This window comes from Crinia signifera, chromosome 6, assembly GCF_055691185.1.
Source record: "Crinia signifera chromosome 6, ASM5569118v1, whole genome shotgun sequence".
Lineage (NCBI taxonomy): Eukaryota > Metazoa > Chordata > Amphibia > Anura > Myobatrachidae > Crinia > Crinia signifera.
The window spans coordinates 63,422,779-63,440,767 of record NC_139222.1 but is presented as its reverse complement, the minus strand read 5'-3'; the positions used below and the strand labels follow the sequence as shown (position 1 = coordinate 63,440,767).

Here is a 17,989-nt window from a genome sequence, read left to right as displayed (position 1 = left end):
CACTTTTTTGCCCTCTTCTACTTCTATCACCAGGTAAGCTAATAAAAAAGTTTCCTAACTGTATTGGCTTAATGAAAAATATCATGTGTTGGTAATGTAAAAAGGGTACTTATGAGTTATCCGGGCGCCCGATTTCTAAATCGGGTCGGATCGGGCACATCGCATCGCATCGCATGCGACCATCGGATGCGATGCGATGCGATGCGATGACCCGATTTTTTCATAGGAATCAATGTTAAAATGGACAGAGTCCATTTTAACATGGAATTCAATGGGAAAAAGGGGTCCTTTTCATACCCCTACTATCCAAGTGGGCATGGAGTTGGATATAAACCTGTGGCGAGCCCGAAGCGTGGCGAGCGTAGCGAGCCCCGCGAGGGGACACAGAATACCGTCCCCTCGCGGGGCTCGCTTCGCTCGCCACGCTTCGGGCTCGGTGGCTCGCTACGCTCGCCACAGGTTTATATCCAACTCCATGCCCACTTGGATAGTAGGGGTATGAAGAGGACCCCTTTTTCCCATTGAATTCCATGTTAAAATGGACTCTGTCCATTTTAACATTGATTCCTATGGAAAAATCGGGTCATCGCATCCGATGGTCGCATGCGATGCGATGCGATGCGATATCGTATCGCATCGCATCTGATTGTATGCCTTAACTTAAGGCATACAATCAAAAAATCGGGCGCCCGGATAACTCATAAGTACCGTAAAAAGACCTACAGGACATGATATTAGCAGGGGGTCTTAAATTAAACTACTAAAGAGGCTCAACACTGTTTAGCTGCCAAAAGCAGTTGGAATTGGGCCTAAACAGTGTGGTAAGTCTTTAGGTGATGGCTATTGTGTCTGTTTGACCTCTTCCAAATGTCTGTACTGGCAATAAAAAGAAAAAGTTTCCAATTTAAATCGCTAGAGAATAAAAACAATTTGCCTGTAATGTGAAAAAACTTACAGCACCTGGTGTTCCCATGTAGTCTCCCACCCAAGTACTAACCAGGCCCAACACTGCTTAGCTTCCAAGATCAGACGAGATTGGGCCTATCCAATGTGGTATGGCTGTAGGTGAGATACAGGCACTTTTTTGCCCTCTTCTACTTCTATCACCAGGTAAGCTAATAAAAAAGTTTCCTAACTGTATTGGCTTACTGAAAAAAATCATGTGTTGGTAATGTAAAAAGACCTACAGGACATGATATTAGCAGGGGGTCTTAAATTAAACTACTAAAGAGGCTCAACACTGTTTAGCTGCCAAAAGCAGTTGGAATTGGGCCTAAACAGTGTGGTAAGTCTTTAGGTGATGGCTATTGTGTCTGTTTGACCTCTTCCAAATTTCTGTACTGGCAATAAAAAGAAAAAGTTTCCAATTTAAATAGCTAGAGAATAAAAACAATTTGCCAGTAATGTGAAAAAACCTACAGCACCTGGTGTTCCCATGTGGTCTCCCATCCAAGTACTAACCAGGCCCAACACTGCTTAGCTTCCAAGATCAGACGAGATTGGGCCTATCCAATGTGGTATGGCTGTAGGTGAGTTAAAGCCACTTTTTTGCCCTCTTCTACTTCTATCACCAGGTAAGCTAATACAAAAGTTTCCTAACTGTATTGGCTTACTGAAAAAAATCATGTGTTGGTAATGTAAAAAGACCTACAGGACATGATATTAGCAGGGGGTCTTAAATTAAACTACAAAAGAGGCTCAACACTGTTTAGCTGCCAAAAGCAGTTGGAATTGAGCCTAAACAGTGTGGTAAGTCTTTAGGTGATGGCTATTGTGTCTGTTTGACCTCTTCCAAATGTCTGTGCTGGCAATAAAAAGAAAAAGTTTCCAATATAAATAGCTAGAGAATAAAAACAATTTGCCTGTAATGTGAAAAAACCTACAGCACCTGGTGTTCCCATGTGGTCTCCCACCCAATTACTAACCAGGCCCAACACTGCTTAGCTTCCAAGAACAGACGAGATTGGGCCTATCCAATGTGGTATGGCTGTAGGTGAAATACAGGCACTTTTTTGCCCTCTTCTACTTCTATCACCAGGTAAGCTAATAAAAAAGTTTCCTAACTGTATTGGCTTACTGAAAAAAATCATGTGTTGGTAATGTAAAAAGACCTACAGGACATGATATTAGCAGGGGGTCTTAAATTAAACTACTAAAGAGGCTCAACACTGTTTAGCTGCCAAAAGCAGTTGGAATTGGGCCTAAACAGTGTGGTAAGTCTTTATGTGATGGCTATTGTGTCTGTTTGACCTCTTCCAAATGTCTGTACTGGCAATAAAAAGAAAAAGTTTCCAATTTAAATAGCTAGAGAATAAAAACAATTTGCCTGTAATGTGAAAAAACCTACAGCACCTGGTGTTCCCATGTGGTCTCCCACCCAAGTACTAACCAGGCCCAACACTGCTTAGCTTCCAAGATCAGACGAGATTGGGCCTATCCAACGTGGTATGGCTGTAGGTGAGATACAGGCACTTTTTTGCCCTCTTCTACTTCTATCACCAGGTAAGCTAATACAAAAGTTTCCTAACTATTGGCTTACTGAAAAAAATCATGTGTTGGTAATGTAAAAAGACCTACAGGACATGATATTAGCAGGGGGTCTTAAATTAAACTACTAAAGAGGATCAACACTGTTTAGCTGCCAAAAGCAGTTGGAATTGGGCCTAAACAGTGTGGTAAGTCTTTAGGTGATGGCTATTGTGTCTGTTTGACCTCTTCCAAATGTCTGTACTGGCAATAAAAAGAAAAAGTTTCCAATTTAAATAGCTAGAGAATAAAAACAATTTGCCAGTAATGTGAAAAAACCTACAGCACCTGGTGTTCCCATGTGGTCTCCCACCCAAGTACTAACCAGGCCCAACACTGCTTAGCTTCCAAGATCAGACGAGATTGGGCCTATCCAATGTGGTATGGCTGTAGGTGAGTTAAAGCCACTTTTTTGCCCTCTTCTACTTCTATCACCAGGTAAGCTAATACAAAAGTTTCCTAACTGTATTGGCTTACTGAAAAAAATCATGTGTTGGTAATGTAAAAAGACCTACAGGACATGATATTAGCAGGGGGTCTTAAATTAAACTACAAAAGAGGCTCAACACTGTTTAGCTGCCAAAAGCAGTTGGAATTGAGCCTAAACAGTGTGGTAAGTCTTTAGGTGATGGCTATTGTGTCTGTTTGACCTCTTCCAAATGTCTGTGCTGGCAATAAAAAGAAAAAGTTTCCAATATAAATAGCTAGAGAATAAAAACAATTTGCCTGTAATGTGAAAAAACCTACAGCACCTGGTGTTCCCATGTGGTCTCCCACCCAATTACTAACCAGGCCCAACACTGCTTAGCTTCCAAGAACAGACCAGATTGGGCCTATCCAATGTGGTATGGCTGTAGGTGAAATACAGGCACTTTTTTGCCCTCTTCTACTTCTATCACCAGGTAAGCTAATAAAAAAGTTTCCTAACTGTATTGGCTTACTGAAAAAAATCATGTGTTGGTAATGTAAAAAGACCTACAGGACATGATATTAGCAGGGGGTCTTAAATTAAACTACTAAAGAGGCTCAACACTGTTTAGCTGCCAAAAGCAGTTGGAATTGGGCCTAAACAGTGTGGTAAGTCTTTATGTGATGGCTATTGTGTCTGTTTGACCTCTTCCAAATGTCTGTACTGGCAATAAAAAGAAAAAGTTTCCAATTTAAATAGCTAGAGAATAAAAACAATTTGCCTGTAATGTGAAAAAACCTACAGCACCTGGTGTTCCCATGTGGTCTCCCACCCAAGTACTAACCAGGCCCAACACTGCTTAGTTTCCAAGATCAGACGAGATTGGGCCTATCCAACGTGGTATGGCTGTAGGTGAGATACAGACACTTTTTTGCCCTCTTCTACTTCTATCACCAGGTAAGCTAATACAAAAGTTTCCTAACTGTATTGGCTTACTGAAAAAAATCATGTGTTGGTAATGTAAAAAGACCTACAGGACATGATATTAGCAGGGGGTCTTAAATTAAACTACTAAAGAGGATCAACACTGTTTAGCTGCCAAAAGCAGTTGGAATTGGGCCTAAACAGTGTGGTAAGTCTTTAGGTGATGGCTATTGTGTCTGTTTGACCTCTTCCAAATGTCTGTACTGGCAATAAAAAGAAAAAGTTTCCAATTTAAATAGCTAGAGAATAAAAACAATTTGCCAGTAATGTGAAAAAACCTACAGCACCTGGTGTTCCCATGTGGTCTCCCACCCAAGTACTAACCAGGCCCAACACTGCTTAGCTTCCAAGATCAGACGAGATTGGGCCTATCCAATGTGGTATGGCTGTAGGTGAGATACAGGCACTTTTTTGCCCTCTTCTACTTCTATCACCAGGTAAGCTAATACAAAAGTTTCCTAACTGTATTGGCTTACTGAAAAAAATCATGTGTTGGTAATGTAAAAAGACCTACAGGACATGATATTAGCAGGGGGTCTTAAATTAAACTACTAAAGAGGCTCAACACTGTTTAGCTGCCAAAAGCAGTTGGAATTGGGCCTAAACAGTGTGGTAAGTCTTTAGGTGATGGCTATTGTGTCTGTTTGACCTCTTCCAAATGTCTGTGCTGGCAATAAAAAGAAAAAGTTTCCTATTTAAATAGCTAGAGAATAAAAACAATTTGCCAGTAATGTGAAAAAACCTACAGCACCTGGTGTTCCCATGTGGTCTCCCACCCAAGTACTAACCAGGCCCAACACTGCTTAGCTTCCAAGATCAGACGAGATTGGGCCTATCCAATGTGGTATGGCTGTAGGTGAGTTAATGCCACTTTTTTGCCCTCTTCTACTTCTATCACCAGGTAAGCTAATACAAAAGTTTCCTAACTGTATTGGCTTACTGAAAAAAATCATGTGTTGGTAATGTAAAAAGACCTACAGGACATGATATTAGCAGGGGGTCTTAAATTAAACTACAAAAGAGGCTCAACACTGTTTAGCTGCCAAAAGCAGTTGGAATTGAGCCTAAACAGTGTGGTAAGTCTTTAGGTGATGGCTATTGTGTCTGTTTGACCTCTTACAAATGTCTGTGCTGGCAATAAAAAGATAAAGTTTCCTATTTAAATAGCTAGAGAATAAAAACAATTTGCCAGTAATGTGAAAAAACCTACAGCACCTGGTGTTCCCATGTGGTCTCCCACCCAAGTACTAACCAGGCCCAACACTGCTTAGCTTCCAAGATCAGACGAGATTGGGCCTATCCAATGTGGTATGGCTGTAGGTGAGTCAAAGGCACTTTTTTGCCCTCTTCTACTTCTATCACCAGGTAAGCTAATAAAAAAGTTTCCTAACTTTATTGGCTTACTGAAAAAAATCATGTGTTGGTAATGTAAAAAGACCTACAGGACATGATATTAGCAGGGGGTCTTAAATTAAACTACTAAAGAGGATCAACACTGTTTAGCTGCCAAAAGCAGTTGGAATTGGGCCTAAACAGTGTGGTAAGTCTTTAGGTGATGGCTATTGTGTCTGTTTGACCTCTTCCAAATGTCTGTACTGGCAATAAAAAGAAAAAGTTTCCAATTTAAATAGCTAGAGAATAAAAACAATTTGCCAGTAATGTGAAAAAACCTACAGCACCTGGTGTTCCCATGTGGTCTCCCACCCAAGTACTAACCAGGCCCAACACTGCTTAGCTTCCAAGATCAGACGAGATTGGGCCTATAGAAGGGGTGGGAAGACCCGCACCATAAAGATATTGATAAGTGATGTATTAAAAGTGGAAAAATATGCTCTTTTATGCTGGAAATTTTATAAAATACTTTTCCTGGCAAGTAAGGGTGCTCATCCCCTGATTCAGAAGTATACAGTAACAGTAGAGAGAAAAAGGTGAATCAGTTAGCAGTGGGATGCACTCCTAGTCCACAATCTAGAATTTATACCCAAAATTGGGTGTATATTTTATTACATAAAATTATTTTTATTTTTATTTTTAAATTTTTATTATTAAACTTTTCAGCTAGCAGGTCATAATGATGTAGTGGTATTCTACAAATAATTTCACAATGATGTGAGACCTTAGAGATAAGTAGCGAAAATATTAAAACAAAGTATAAAGATAAAGAGAAAAAGAAATATTAAAGATTAAAATTCACTCTGTGAATTAGTAGCCAATTGTGATAGTCAAGTTACTGCTTATGATAACAAGTATGCTAGTAACTATATTTTATGCCTGAAGTGTTTACTGTAATGATGAAGTTGGTATTCTTTCTGTCTGTTTTTACGTTTACATATGCGGCTTCGTGCACAGTATTGCTCTTCTGTCAGTTATATTTGATAACTCAATAACTATGTATTGTTCACGTGCGTGCTGTGATCAAAAACAATCAGAAACATGCATGCGAGGCAGTCCTCAGATTGGATCTACCTTAGCACCACTAATGATTGTTGCATAAGCAGGTGGTTTGGCGTCCACATGAGGCAATTTAGGGATTCAATCCCCTCGGGTCTGAGTGGCACGTGTTACAGGGATACACATATCAGTGCATACGACCACATAATTTATTTCCAGGAGTCTCTTTGTCTAGGTGGATTTGTGACCATGAATGTATACGGATGGGATCGTCCCTCACACAGTATTAGATGGTTAATATCTATTCGCAGCTTAGCGTATGTGTCGGGCGATTTATGTGTCAGGTCTGAGTTGTTGCACTAGGTGCTACTGATCTGTGACCTTCTAATCATATAGGATGATCCTGGGATTGGATTAATCCAGACAGATTATAAACCACACTTTACCAATTTATTGGCTGTTATACAATTGTGGTCTGCTCCTAATTAGGCATATAACCATATAGTTTAATTGTCAGGAGCCTCTCTGTCTGAATATGTTATGATACTGAATATGTAGGGAAGGGATCGTCCTTCTCACATTAATCCGTGTTTTTTGTGTACATATTCACAGCTTGGCGTGTTTATGGAACGGTCTCTGCGTCAGATCTGAGTTATTGCACTGCGTGCTTTTGATCTGTCACCTTCCATCCACATGGGGCAATTTTTAGAGTTGGATTCACCTAGACAAATTATAGTCCCCAATTTACCAGTTTACTGGCTGTTATATATATGTGGGTTGCTCCTGAGTATTGTGGTGTGTCCCTTCATGATCGTGTTCTCCTGTACACAGATGATATAGTGTGGAGTAATCTGGGGCATCCACACCATGCAATCCTGGGATTGGGTCTGTCAGGCCTAAGTGTGCGCACTACATCAAAGACAAAAGAGAAAATAGTAATTTTTTCTCATAAATATGAGTAGCCTAGCGTCCTCATGGGGCGATTTGTGAGTTCAGTCCCATAGGCACTAAATTTGTGCACTGTGATTAGTTCTTATGCAACAGGTATACATACTTTGATATAAAATCATATAATTGGTTGCTGGGAGCTTTGTATTAGGTAATGATTTATATCTGCCGATTGGCATCCACACATAAAACTCCAATAGCCTAATGTTCTCAGATCTTTAACATTTACTAGAGCATAACGTGTTTATTTGAGAACATCAGTTGTACGCTGTCTGACAGGCACACAGAGCAGTCCCGTACTAGGATCTCCCTGCGTGCGGCCAGCAGCACTGTATACTCGTTGTTGCTGTACGGCTTGTGCTCCTTGGTACTAATGAGCTGCCGCAAGTACAGTACAAGTGAATGCTTTTCTGATAATGCAGTGTCCGCACGCCCGTTAGGGCAGAGACATTCACTTCTACTGTGGACGCCTGTCGCTAGGGATGTAATCCCTTTAGCCGGTGTCTACTGTTGCGCCTAAGCGCTAATCACATAGGAATCGCTAAGCTAACATAACACATGAAATTTTTAACAAACAGACATTTCAATTATTAAACAGGCTATATTGCTACAAATTGCACAGAGGAGGGTTGCCAATGCGCATTTCGCTGTGTAGCTTTTTCAAGGCTATCACCTAAGTGCCTGACCCCCTCATGATTGGTGGTATTTAAGGGATCAGCCTCATATGGGCGTTTTTTACTTTGGGCCAATGATGGTCCGTTTTTTGCTTTTTCAAACTGACTCTAGTGTGTTCATTGGCCACTTGTTATCAATGGAATTGTAGGGGAATGTGTATGGAGTTTTGTATTTAGTACTGGGTGACATCTGTCAAAAATAGCAACATTGTATACCAAGTTATTTCGCCACTTATTTATTTAAAGTGGTGTAGTTATATGGTCGCTGTTGGATGCCTGCTTTTGTATAAGATATCCCACTGGTAATAGTTTATTAAAGAATTGCTGTCATTGCTGGTCCGTTCCGTAATCCCTAGTTTTATTATTAGATTACACTGTACTGTGTATAGTATTGTTAGTTATTAGTGTCATTATTTAAGACTGTGTTGGGAATGATTACATTGCTGCCGCTGGTGTGATGTGTATAAAGAAAAACAAGGTTTGTGCAAAAACAAATAAAAGTGTGCAAAACGAAATTAATAAATTAACTGTGCGCTGTGCAGTGATGAAATAGTAATAAAATCACATAAATTATTAATTTTAATAAAAGGAAAATTAATTGATTGTTGAAAAAGTGAATATCTATCATTATCGTGTTGGGTGTTTATATATATTGTGTGTCTGTTTAGATGCTACATTCAATTGTAGCAGAACAGCTGGAGAGTGATCCAGATGTTTGTGCAAATAGTGATATGAAAAAACTTTGGACACAGTTTCTACAACTGGACCCGTGCTGTAATACAGAAATCAGATATTTTAAGGAATTATTACCATTAACACAGCACGTTTGTATTGATTATATGACTTCTTACAATGCTCTATCTTGGGCATGTCCAATGGTTATGTCTCATAATTGGACTGCCTTGTTCTTATATCTGAACAGATCAGTAATTTGTGTCCCATTCGATGGGCAGTAGATATCAGTGGGATTATGAACCAGGAATGTAAAGTATGACATCTAATGGTGGTTCCTTTCTAGCTATTTTTGCTATATGGACAGATGTGGGTTTGATCAATGTGATTTGAGATATTAGTGTACTGGCATTGTTGTCACAGGTTTCCAGTAGCTTGATATTTGACCTTGATGGGAGTGGGTCTTATGCAGAGAAGGTTGGGGTTATTCCGGAGATTTGCAACTGACCGGTCACCATGTGAGATCTCGTTCTTCCCGAGATTAATCATAGATTTATTCCGGAGAGTGGTGTATACATTCATTCCTTTCAGAGGTAGGCAGAATAATGAATTTCTTCGTTCAGACCATGTGGTCTGAGACTATCCATGAGGAAGATGTATCTGGATTCCTTTTTCAGAAGTTCCAGTGTAATGTCTCCCCCTCTGATTCCCAGTGTTATCTTCTCCAAAGCGATGGCCCTCAGACCTTTGGGGTTACTTTGATGGTACTTCCTAAAGTGCCTCGCCACACTTGTGATTTTCTTCATTTTCTCCCAGTCTTTCTCTGCATTTTTAATATTCCCCACATGTTCCAGAATTCTTTTCTTCCACGGTCTTTTTGTCATTCCTATGTATTTTTGTTCGCAAGGGCATATCAAACAGTATATTACTCCCAGTGATTCACAGTTGATGAAGTCCTTTATCTTCATGGTCTGATCGTATCTGTTCTTCATTTCTTTGGTATTGCATACATACTCGCAGGCTTTACATCTGCCACACTTGTAGCAGCCTACCGTCACAGGTGTCTTCTTTCTTTTGCGTGTGAAGTGACTCCTTGTTAGTTGGTTCCTTAGATTGGGTGATCTTCTCCAACTACTTTGGATGCGATCCCCAATGGTGTTTTTGAGATCTTCATCTGTGGTCAGTATGTGTTGATGTTTGGCTAAGATCTGATTTATTTCTTTCCAATCAGTGCAATACGTGCTGATAAATCTGGGGGTGGAGTCAGTACTTTTTTTCACCTTTGGTGTGAGTAATGTACTCCTAGGCAATTTTTTAGCTGTTAGGTATGCCTGTTTCAGTAGTTTATTACTGTATCCCCTTAGTAGGAGTCTTTCTCTTAGTTCCTTAGCCCTTAGTTCGAATGTGCTATCCTCTGAGCAGTTGCGTCTCAGACGTATGTACTCCCCTTTAGGGATACCTCTCAATGTTGCTGGAAAGTGCGAACTGGTTTCATGTAAGATACTGTTGGTTGCTGTAGTCTTGCGGAAAATATCAGTTATTAATCTATTTTCGTCTGTTTTTTGTATTTTTAGGTCGAGGAAGGTGATTTCTGCGTTGCTGATGCAGGAGGTAAGTTTCAGATTTAATGTATTGGTATTTAGGATGTTGATCATCTCTTTGAGTAGGTCCATGCTTCCTTCCCATATTATTAGGATATCATCTATGAACCTGTACCAACCAACTATGCAGTTGGTATATCTCTCATTTTCGGTTTTAAAAACCCACTCCTTTTCCCACCAGCCAAGATATATGTTGGCATACGTCGGGGCACAGGTACTGCCCATTGCAGTCCCACGGACCTGCAGATAGTACCTGTCATCAAACGTGAAACAATTGTGGGTTAGGACAAATTCCAAAAGGTTTAGTACAAATTCATCTATTTCCTCAAATTTTCTCATTCTGAGGAAGTATTCTGTGGCTGTGATCCCCCTCTCGTGGCTGATGCTCGTATATAACGATTCAACGTCCAGCGTACAGAGTAATGTGTTTTCCAGGACATGTACCCCTTCTAATTTCCTCAGAATGTCCATAGAGTCTCTGATATAAGAGGGTAATTCGACTACAAAGCTTCTTAAATGGTGGTCTACAAAGGTACTGGCTCTTTCTGTTAAGTTTGAGATCCCCGAAATTATTGGTCTTCCTGATGGGTTATTTCTGTTTTTGTGGATTTTGGGAAGCATATAAAAGGTTGCCATTTTCGGATTGGCAACCTCTAGGTATTCCATTTCGGTTTTGGAAATGGTTCCTTTGTCATACGCAGTTTTGATCATTCTTTCATATTGTTTTAGGAAGTTAGCCGTTGGGTTAAAAATTAATCTTTTATACGTGGTCGTGTCCAGTAATTGGCGATTTGCTTCTTTAAGGTAGAGCTCCTTGTCCCATAGGACAATATTGCCCCCCTTATCGGATGATTTGAATACTGTATCCTCCCAAGTTTGCATCTCTCTAAGAGCTACCTGTTCCTCTCTGCTGATGTTATTGCAGCTTTTGTGTTGTTTATTCTGCAGTAATTTATCCAAATCCTTGGAGACCAGTTCCGTAAAGATATGCACTTGTGGACAAATTTGTGTATTGGGAGTGAAAGTTGATTTTTTCTTTAGTGGTTTTAAGTTTAGGGTATCCAATTCTTCATTGTCCTCTCTCTCTGCTTCTAGGTCCTCTAGGATTTTTAGAATTCGTTCATCCTCTTCTGTAAAGCTATTTGGGCCTTGTGTTAAATCTCCATCTTGGTCCCTTTTGGTGAATAGCTTTCTTAGGAGTAACTTTCTGGCATAGAGGTGAACGTCTTTTTCAACCGTGAACCTATCCATTTGGTGGTCTGGTGAGAAGCTTAATCCTTTTGATAGGACACTGGTTTGTGATTCTGTGAGAGTTCTTTGTGTAAGATTAATGATTTGTAACTCCTCTTTGCCTAGTACCTTTTGGCTTGTCGTCTGTTTCGTTGTGGGTATCTTTCCCAGTCCCTTCTCTCTCTTTTCTTTGTGTTTCTTCCCTCCTCTTCGGATCTTCTTGTATTTTCTGGACCTCGATCTCCCTCTCGGGATGTGCCCTGTCCTAAAAAACGGGCCCTCTGCCATTTATTAGATGAGGCCAGATTCAGTTCTTCTCCTTCTGAAGATTCTACCTCTGAGGTACTGATATTAAAAGAGTTATCAGGATCTCTTCGCTTCTGTCTGATGTTCCATTTGTAGACAGTATTTTGGGTGTAGTCCCCCTTGTCTCTATTGAATTTGGACCTTTTTCTTTCTAGGATCATTTTCTCAAATCTGTCAAGGTCATCCTTATATTTACTATACATTTTCTGAAAATCCTCTTCTTTCTCAGACGATTTAAGTTTTTCACTAATTTTCTCAATTTCCACCGTGTACTTTTCTAGGTTCCTTGTGTCATGTTTTATTAGGATCCCTATACATTCTTTAGAACACTTTAAGAGGACCGTCTCCCATTCTTTCCTGAGATCTTCATCCAATTCAAAGGATGGGAATAGCTTGGGTCTCAGCCCTCTTGGTGTCATATCAAATTTCAAGTAATTTTCAAAGGTCACCTTATTCCAATGTGCCTTTGTTTGTTTGTATAGTAAATTTTTTAAATTGGTTAAATCCGTACTCCAGTGATTATCCTGGATCATTGGTTGGTTGTCTCCAAAGAGACTACCCGATGTATCATTCCATCTCTCCCTTCTATTCCCGAGCTCTTGACTGAGGCTGAAATTACTCATGTTGACAGGGGTAGGCACTTAGTCAGAAATGATCCTGCTAACAGAATGAAGAGTATGCTTGGGTGCAATGAAGCACTGTTCGTGTTATTGACTTAGGTGCAGGTATGCACTATTTGCATTATGTGCTGGGTCTGGAATCGAGTGATGTTATCACTCTTAAATTAATGCGCGAAGAGAAGGGGTGGGAAGACCCGCACCATAAAGATATTGATAAGTGATGTATTAAAAGTGGAAAAATATGCTCTTTTATGCTGGAAATTTTATAAAATACTTTTCCTGGCAAGTAAGGGTGCTCATCCCCTGATTCAGAAGTATACAGTAACAGTAGAGAGAAAAAGGTGAATCAGTTAGCAGTGGGATGCACTCCTAGTCCACAATCTAGAATTTATACCCAAAATTGGGTGTATATTTTATTACATAAAATTATTTTTATTTTTATTTTTAAATTTTTATTATTAAACTTTTCAGCTAGCAGGTCATAATGATGTAGTGGTATTCTACAAATAATTTCACAATGATGTGAGACCTTAGAGATAAGTAGCGAAAATATTAAAACAAAGTATAAAGATAAAGAGAAAAAGAAATATTAAAGATTAAAATTCACTCTGTGAATTAGTAGCCAATTGTGATAGTCAAGTTACTGCTTATGATAACAAGTATGCTAGTAACTATATTTTATGCCTGAAGTGTTTACTGTAATGATGAAGTTGGTATTCTTTCTGTCTGTTTTTACGTTTACATATGCGGCTTCGTGCACAGTATTGCTCTTCTGTCAGTTATATTTGATAACTCAATAACTATGTATTGTTCACGTGCGTGCTGTGATCAAAAACAATCAGAAACATGCATGCGAGGCAGTCCTCAGATTGGATCTACCTTAGCACCACTAATGATTGTTGCATAAGCAGGTGGTTTGGCGTCCACATGAGGCAATTTAGGGATTCAATCCCCTCGGGTCTGAGTGGCACGTGTTACAGGGATACACATATCAGTGCATATGACCACGTAATTTATTTCCAGGAGTCTCTTTGTCTAGGTGGATTTGTGACCATGAATGTATACGGATGGGATCGTCCCTCACACAGTATTAGATGGTTAATATCTATTCGCAGCTTAGCGTATGTGTCGGGCGATTTATGTGTCAGGTCTGAGTTGTTGCACTAGGTGCTACTGATCTGTGACCTTCTAATCATATAGGATGATCCTGGGATTGGATTAATCCAGACAGATTATAAACCACACTTTACCAATTTATTGGCTGTTATACAATTGTGGTCTGCTCCTAATTAGGCATATAACCATATAGTTTAATTGTCAGGAGCCTCTCTGTCTGAATATGTTATGATACTGAATATGTAGGGAAGGGATCGTCCTTCTCACATTAATCCGTGTTTTTTGTGTACATATTCACAGCTTGGCGTGTTTATGGAACGGTCTCTGCGTCAGATCTGAGTTATTGCACTGCGTGCTTTTGATCTGTCACCTTCCATCCACATGGGGCAATTTTTAGAGTTGGATTCACCTAGACAAATTATAGTCCCCAATTTACCAGTTTACTGGCTGTTATATATATGTGGGTTGCTCCTGAGTATTGTGGTGTGTCCCTTCATGATCGTGTTCTCCTGTACACAGATGATATAGTGTGGAGTAATCTGGGGCATCCACACCATGCAATCCTGGGATTGGGTCTGTCAGGCCTAAGTGTGCGCACTACATCAAAGACAAAAGAGAAAATAGTAATTTTTTCTCATAAATATGAGTAGCCTAGCGTCCTCATGGGGCGATTTGTGAGTTCAGTCCCATAGGCACTAAATTTGTGCACTGTGATTAGTTCTTGAAGAAAGAGGGGTTGTGGCCCCGTCCTGCGCTTGTAAGTGAGCAGCACTACTCTAAAGACCCCGCCGCTAGTGGGAGTCTAATGTGTAGAATAGGAAAGGAAGATATAGAGGTGCGCTCAAGGGGTGGTTTCACCAGTCCACAATTTGTAAAAATACAGAAAATTTATTTTTTACAATAAAACAATTTAAAATGTACAAGTCTTGAAATCGTTTTACAATCAATTTCGTGGTTCAGTGTAAGACTTCAATCACAGGTGTAGCATGATCATATGAAAGACCCTACGCGTTTCGTCCCCTAGGGACTTCTTCAGGGGTAGTACACCAAGATCGATATGCTTTTTTAAACCTTGATTACATGTGAAAATGTAGGAGTACACTCTTGGGTGAGTGCTTTAGGTGGTGATATGGTCACCGTTGTAGGTCTACCAGTCCTGTGCTGGTCCAATCAATGGATGGCAGCGATTTCAATAAATCAGAGCACAATATAACGCCCCTTCAGCTGATGTTCTTTTCTAAGTTCCCGTCAGTTCTAGATAAAAATATTCGTCTGAGTCTACCTTCCGGAAACACAGTCAGCGTGGAGAGGGTTAGTTCTTATGCAACAGGTATACATACTTTGATATAAAATCATATAATTGGTTGCTGGGAGCTTTGTATTAGGTAATGACTTATATCTGCCGATTGGCATCCACACATAAAACTCCAATAGCCTAATGTTCTCAGATCTTTAACATTTACTAGAGCATAACGTGTTTATTTGAGAACATCAGTTGTACGCTGTCTGACAGGCACACAGAGCAGTCCCGTACTAGGATCTCCCTGCGTGCGGCCAGCAGCACTGTATACTCGTTGTTGCTGTACGGCTTGTGCTCCTTGGTACTAATGAGCTGCCGCAAGTACAGTACAAGTGAATGCTTTTCTGATAATGCAGTGTCCGCACGCCCGTGTGGATGGAAGGTGACAGATCAAAAGCACGCAGTGCAATAACTCAGATCTGACGCAGAGACCGTTCCATAAACACGCCAAGCTGTGAATATGTACACAAAAAACACGGATTAATGTGAGAAGGACGATCCCTTCCCTACATATTCAGTATCATAACATATTCAGACAGAGAGGCTCCTGACAATTAAACTATATGGTTATATGCCTAATTAGGAGCAGACCACAATTGTATAACAGCCAATAAATTGGTAAAGTGTGGTTTATAATCTGTCTGGATTAATCCAATCCCAGGATCATCCTATATGATTAGAAGGTCACAGATCAGTAGCACCTAGTGCAACAACTCAGACCTGACACATAAATCGCCCGACACATACGCTAAGCTGCGAATAGATATTAACCATCTAATACTGTGTGAGGGACGATCCCATCCGTATACATTCATGGTCACAAATCCACCTAGACAAAGAGACTCCTGGAAATAAATTATGTGGTCGTATGCACTGATATGTGTATCCCTGTAACACGTGCCACTCAGACCCGAGGGGATTGAATCCCTAAATTGCCTCATGTGGACGCCAAACCACCTGCTTATGCAACAATCATTAGTGGTGCTAAGGTAGATCCAATCTGAGGACTGCCTCGCATGCATGTTTCTGATTGTTTTTGATCACAGCACGCACGTGAACAATACATAGTTATTGAGTTATCAAATATAACTGACAGAAGAGCAATACTGTGCACGAAGCCGCATATGTAAACGTAAAAACAGACAGAAAGAATACCAACTTCATCATTACAGTAAACACTTCAGGCATAAAATATAGTTACTAGCATACTTGTTATCATAAGCAGTAACTTGACTATAACAATTGGCTACTAATTCACAGAGTGAATTTTAATCTTTAATATTTCTTTTTCTCTTTATCTTTATACTTTGTTTTAATATTTTCGCTACTTATCTCTAAGGTCTCACATCATTGTGAAATTATTTGTAGAATACCACTACATCATTATGACCTGCTAGCTGAAAAGTTTAATAATAAAAATTTAAAAATAAAAATAAAAATAATTTTATGTAATAAAATATACACCCAATTTTGGGTATAAATTCTAGATTGTGGACTAGGAGTGCATCCCACTGCTAACTGATTCACCTTTTTCTCTCTACTGAGATTGGGCCTATCCAATGTGGTATGGCTGTAGGTAATTTAAAAGCACTTTTTTGCCCTCTTCTACTTCTATCACCAGGTAAGCTAATACAAAAGTTTCCTAACTGTATTGGCTTACTGAAAAAAATCATGTGTTGGTAATGTAAAAAGACCTACAGGACATGATATTAGCAGGGGGTCTTAAATTAAACTACAAAAGAGGCTCAACACTGTTTAGCTGCAAAAAGCAGTTGGAATTGAGCCTAAACAGTGTGGTAAGTCTTTAGGTGATGGCTATTGTGTCTGTTTGACCTCTTCCAAATGTCTGTGCTGGCAATAAAAAGAAAAAGTTTCCAATTTAAATAGCTAGAGAATAAAAACAATTTGCCTGTAATGTGAAAAAACCTACAGCACCTGGTGTTCCCATGTGGTCTCCCACCCAAGTACTAACTAGACCCAACACTGCTTAGCTTCAAAGATCAGACGAGATTGGGCCTATCCAATGTGGTATGGCTGTAGGTGAGATACAGGCACTTTTTTGCCCTCTTCTACTTCTATCACAAGGTAAGCTAATAAAAAAGTTTCCTAACTGTATTGGCTTACTGAAAAAAATCATGTGTTGGTAATGTAAAAAGACCTACAGGACATGATATTAGCAGGGGGTCTTAAATTAAACTACAAAAGAGGCTCAACACTGTTTAGCTGCCAAAAGCAGTTGGAATTGAGCCTAAACAGTGTGGTAAGTCTTTAGGTGATGGCTATTGTGTCTGTTTGACCTCTTCAAAATGTCTGTGCTGGCAATAAAAAGAAAAAGTTTCCAATTTAAATAGCTAGAGAATAAAAACAATTTGCCAGTAATGTGAAAAAACCTACAGCACCTGGTGTTCCCATGTGGTCTCCCACCCAAGTACTAACCAGGCCCAACACTGCTTAGCTTCCAAGATCAGACGAGATTGGGCCTATCCAATGTGGTATGGCTGTAGGTGAGATACAGGCACTTTTTTGCCCTCTTCTACTTCTATCACCAGGTAAGCTAATAAAAAAGTTTCCTAACTGTATTGGCTTACTGAAAAAAATCATGTGTTGGTAATGTAAAAAGACCTACAGGACATGATATTAGCAGGGGGTCTTAAATTAAACTACTAAAGAGGCTCAATACTGTTTAACTGCCAAAAGCAGTTGGAATTGGGCCTAAACAGTTTGGTATGTCTTTAGGTGATGGCTATTGTGTCTGTTTGACCTCTTCCAAATGTCTGTGCTGGCAATAAAAAGATAAAGTTTCCTATTTAAATAGCTAGAGAATAAAAACAATTTGCCAGTAATGTGAAAAAACCTACAGCACCTGGTGTTCCCATGTGTTCTCCCACTCAAGTACTAACCAGGCCCAACACTGCTTAGCTTCCAAGATCAGACGAGATTGGGCCTATCCAATGTGGTATGGCTGTAGGTGAGGTAAAGCCACTTTTTTGCCCTCTTCTACTTCTATCACCAGGTAAGCTAATACAAAAGTTTCCTAACTGTATTGGCTTACTGAAAAAAATCATGTGTTGGTAATGTAAAAAGACCTACAGGACATGATATTAGCAGGGGGTCTTAAATTAAACTACAAAAGAGGCTCAACACTGTTTAGCTGCCAAAAGCAGTTGGAATTGAGCCTAAACAGTGTGGTAAGTCTATAGGTGATGGCTATT

At 39.8% G+C, this 17,989-nt stretch overlaps 10 non-coding genes and 3 pseudogenes across 10 annotated transcripts; all 13 read right to left on the bottom strand.

Moving 5' to 3' along the window:
• Positions 1-948: 948 nt before the first annotated feature.
• On the bottom strand, positions 949-1,067 carry LOC146017069 (5S ribosomal RNA). Its single transcript, XR_014449943.1, has one exon. It is a non-coding gene; the product is annotated as a 5S ribosomal RNA (ribosomal RNA).
• Positions 1,068-1,412: 345 nt separating this feature from the next.
• On the bottom strand, positions 1,413-1,531 carry LOC146016837 (5S ribosomal RNA). The gene has a single exon (XR_014449720.1). It is a non-coding gene; the product is annotated as a 5S ribosomal RNA (ribosomal RNA).
• A 345-nt stretch (positions 1,532-1,876) lies between these two features.
• LOC146010449 (5S ribosomal RNA) lies at positions 1,877-1,995 on the bottom strand (annotated as a pseudogene).
• Positions 1,996-2,340: 345 nt separating this feature from the next.
• Positions 2,341-2,459, bottom strand: LOC146014339 (5S ribosomal RNA). Its single transcript, XR_014447286.1, has one exon. It is a non-coding gene; the product is annotated as a 5S ribosomal RNA (ribosomal RNA).
• A 343-nt stretch (positions 2,460-2,802) lies between these two features.
• Positions 2,803-2,921, bottom strand: LOC146013699 (5S ribosomal RNA). The gene has a single exon (XR_014446669.1). It is a non-coding gene; the product is annotated as a 5S ribosomal RNA (ribosomal RNA).
• A 345-nt stretch (positions 2,922-3,266) lies between these two features.
• Positions 3,267-3,385, bottom strand: LOC146011256 (5S ribosomal RNA; annotated as a pseudogene).
• Positions 3,386-3,730: 345 nt separating this feature from the next.
• LOC146014299 (5S ribosomal RNA) lies at positions 3,731-3,849 on the bottom strand. The gene has a single exon (XR_014447248.1). It is a non-coding gene; the product is annotated as a 5S ribosomal RNA (ribosomal RNA).
• Positions 3,850-4,194: 345 nt separating this feature from the next.
• On the bottom strand, positions 4,195-4,313 carry LOC146013698 (5S ribosomal RNA). Its single transcript, XR_014446668.1, has one exon. It is a non-coding gene; the product is annotated as a 5S ribosomal RNA (ribosomal RNA).
• Positions 4,314-4,658: 345 nt separating this feature from the next.
• On the bottom strand, positions 4,659-4,777 carry LOC146013697 (5S ribosomal RNA). Its single transcript, XR_014446667.1, has one exon. It is a non-coding gene; the product is annotated as a 5S ribosomal RNA (ribosomal RNA).
• A 345-nt stretch (positions 4,778-5,122) lies between these two features.
• On the bottom strand, positions 5,123-5,241 carry LOC146013696 (5S ribosomal RNA). Its single transcript, XR_014446666.1, has one exon. It is a non-coding gene; the product is annotated as a 5S ribosomal RNA (ribosomal RNA).
• An 11,459-nt stretch (positions 5,242-16,700) lies between these two features.
• Positions 16,701-16,819, bottom strand: LOC146011102 (5S ribosomal RNA; annotated as a pseudogene).
• A 345-nt stretch (positions 16,820-17,164) lies between these two features.
• Positions 17,165-17,283, bottom strand: LOC146013694 (5S ribosomal RNA). The gene has a single exon (XR_014446665.1). It is a non-coding gene; the product is annotated as a 5S ribosomal RNA (ribosomal RNA).
• Positions 17,284-17,628: 345 nt separating this feature from the next.
• On the bottom strand, positions 17,629-17,747 carry LOC146017480 (5S ribosomal RNA). The gene has a single exon (XR_014450349.1). It is a non-coding gene; the product is annotated as a 5S ribosomal RNA (ribosomal RNA).
• Positions 17,748-17,989: the final 242 nt, after the last annotated feature.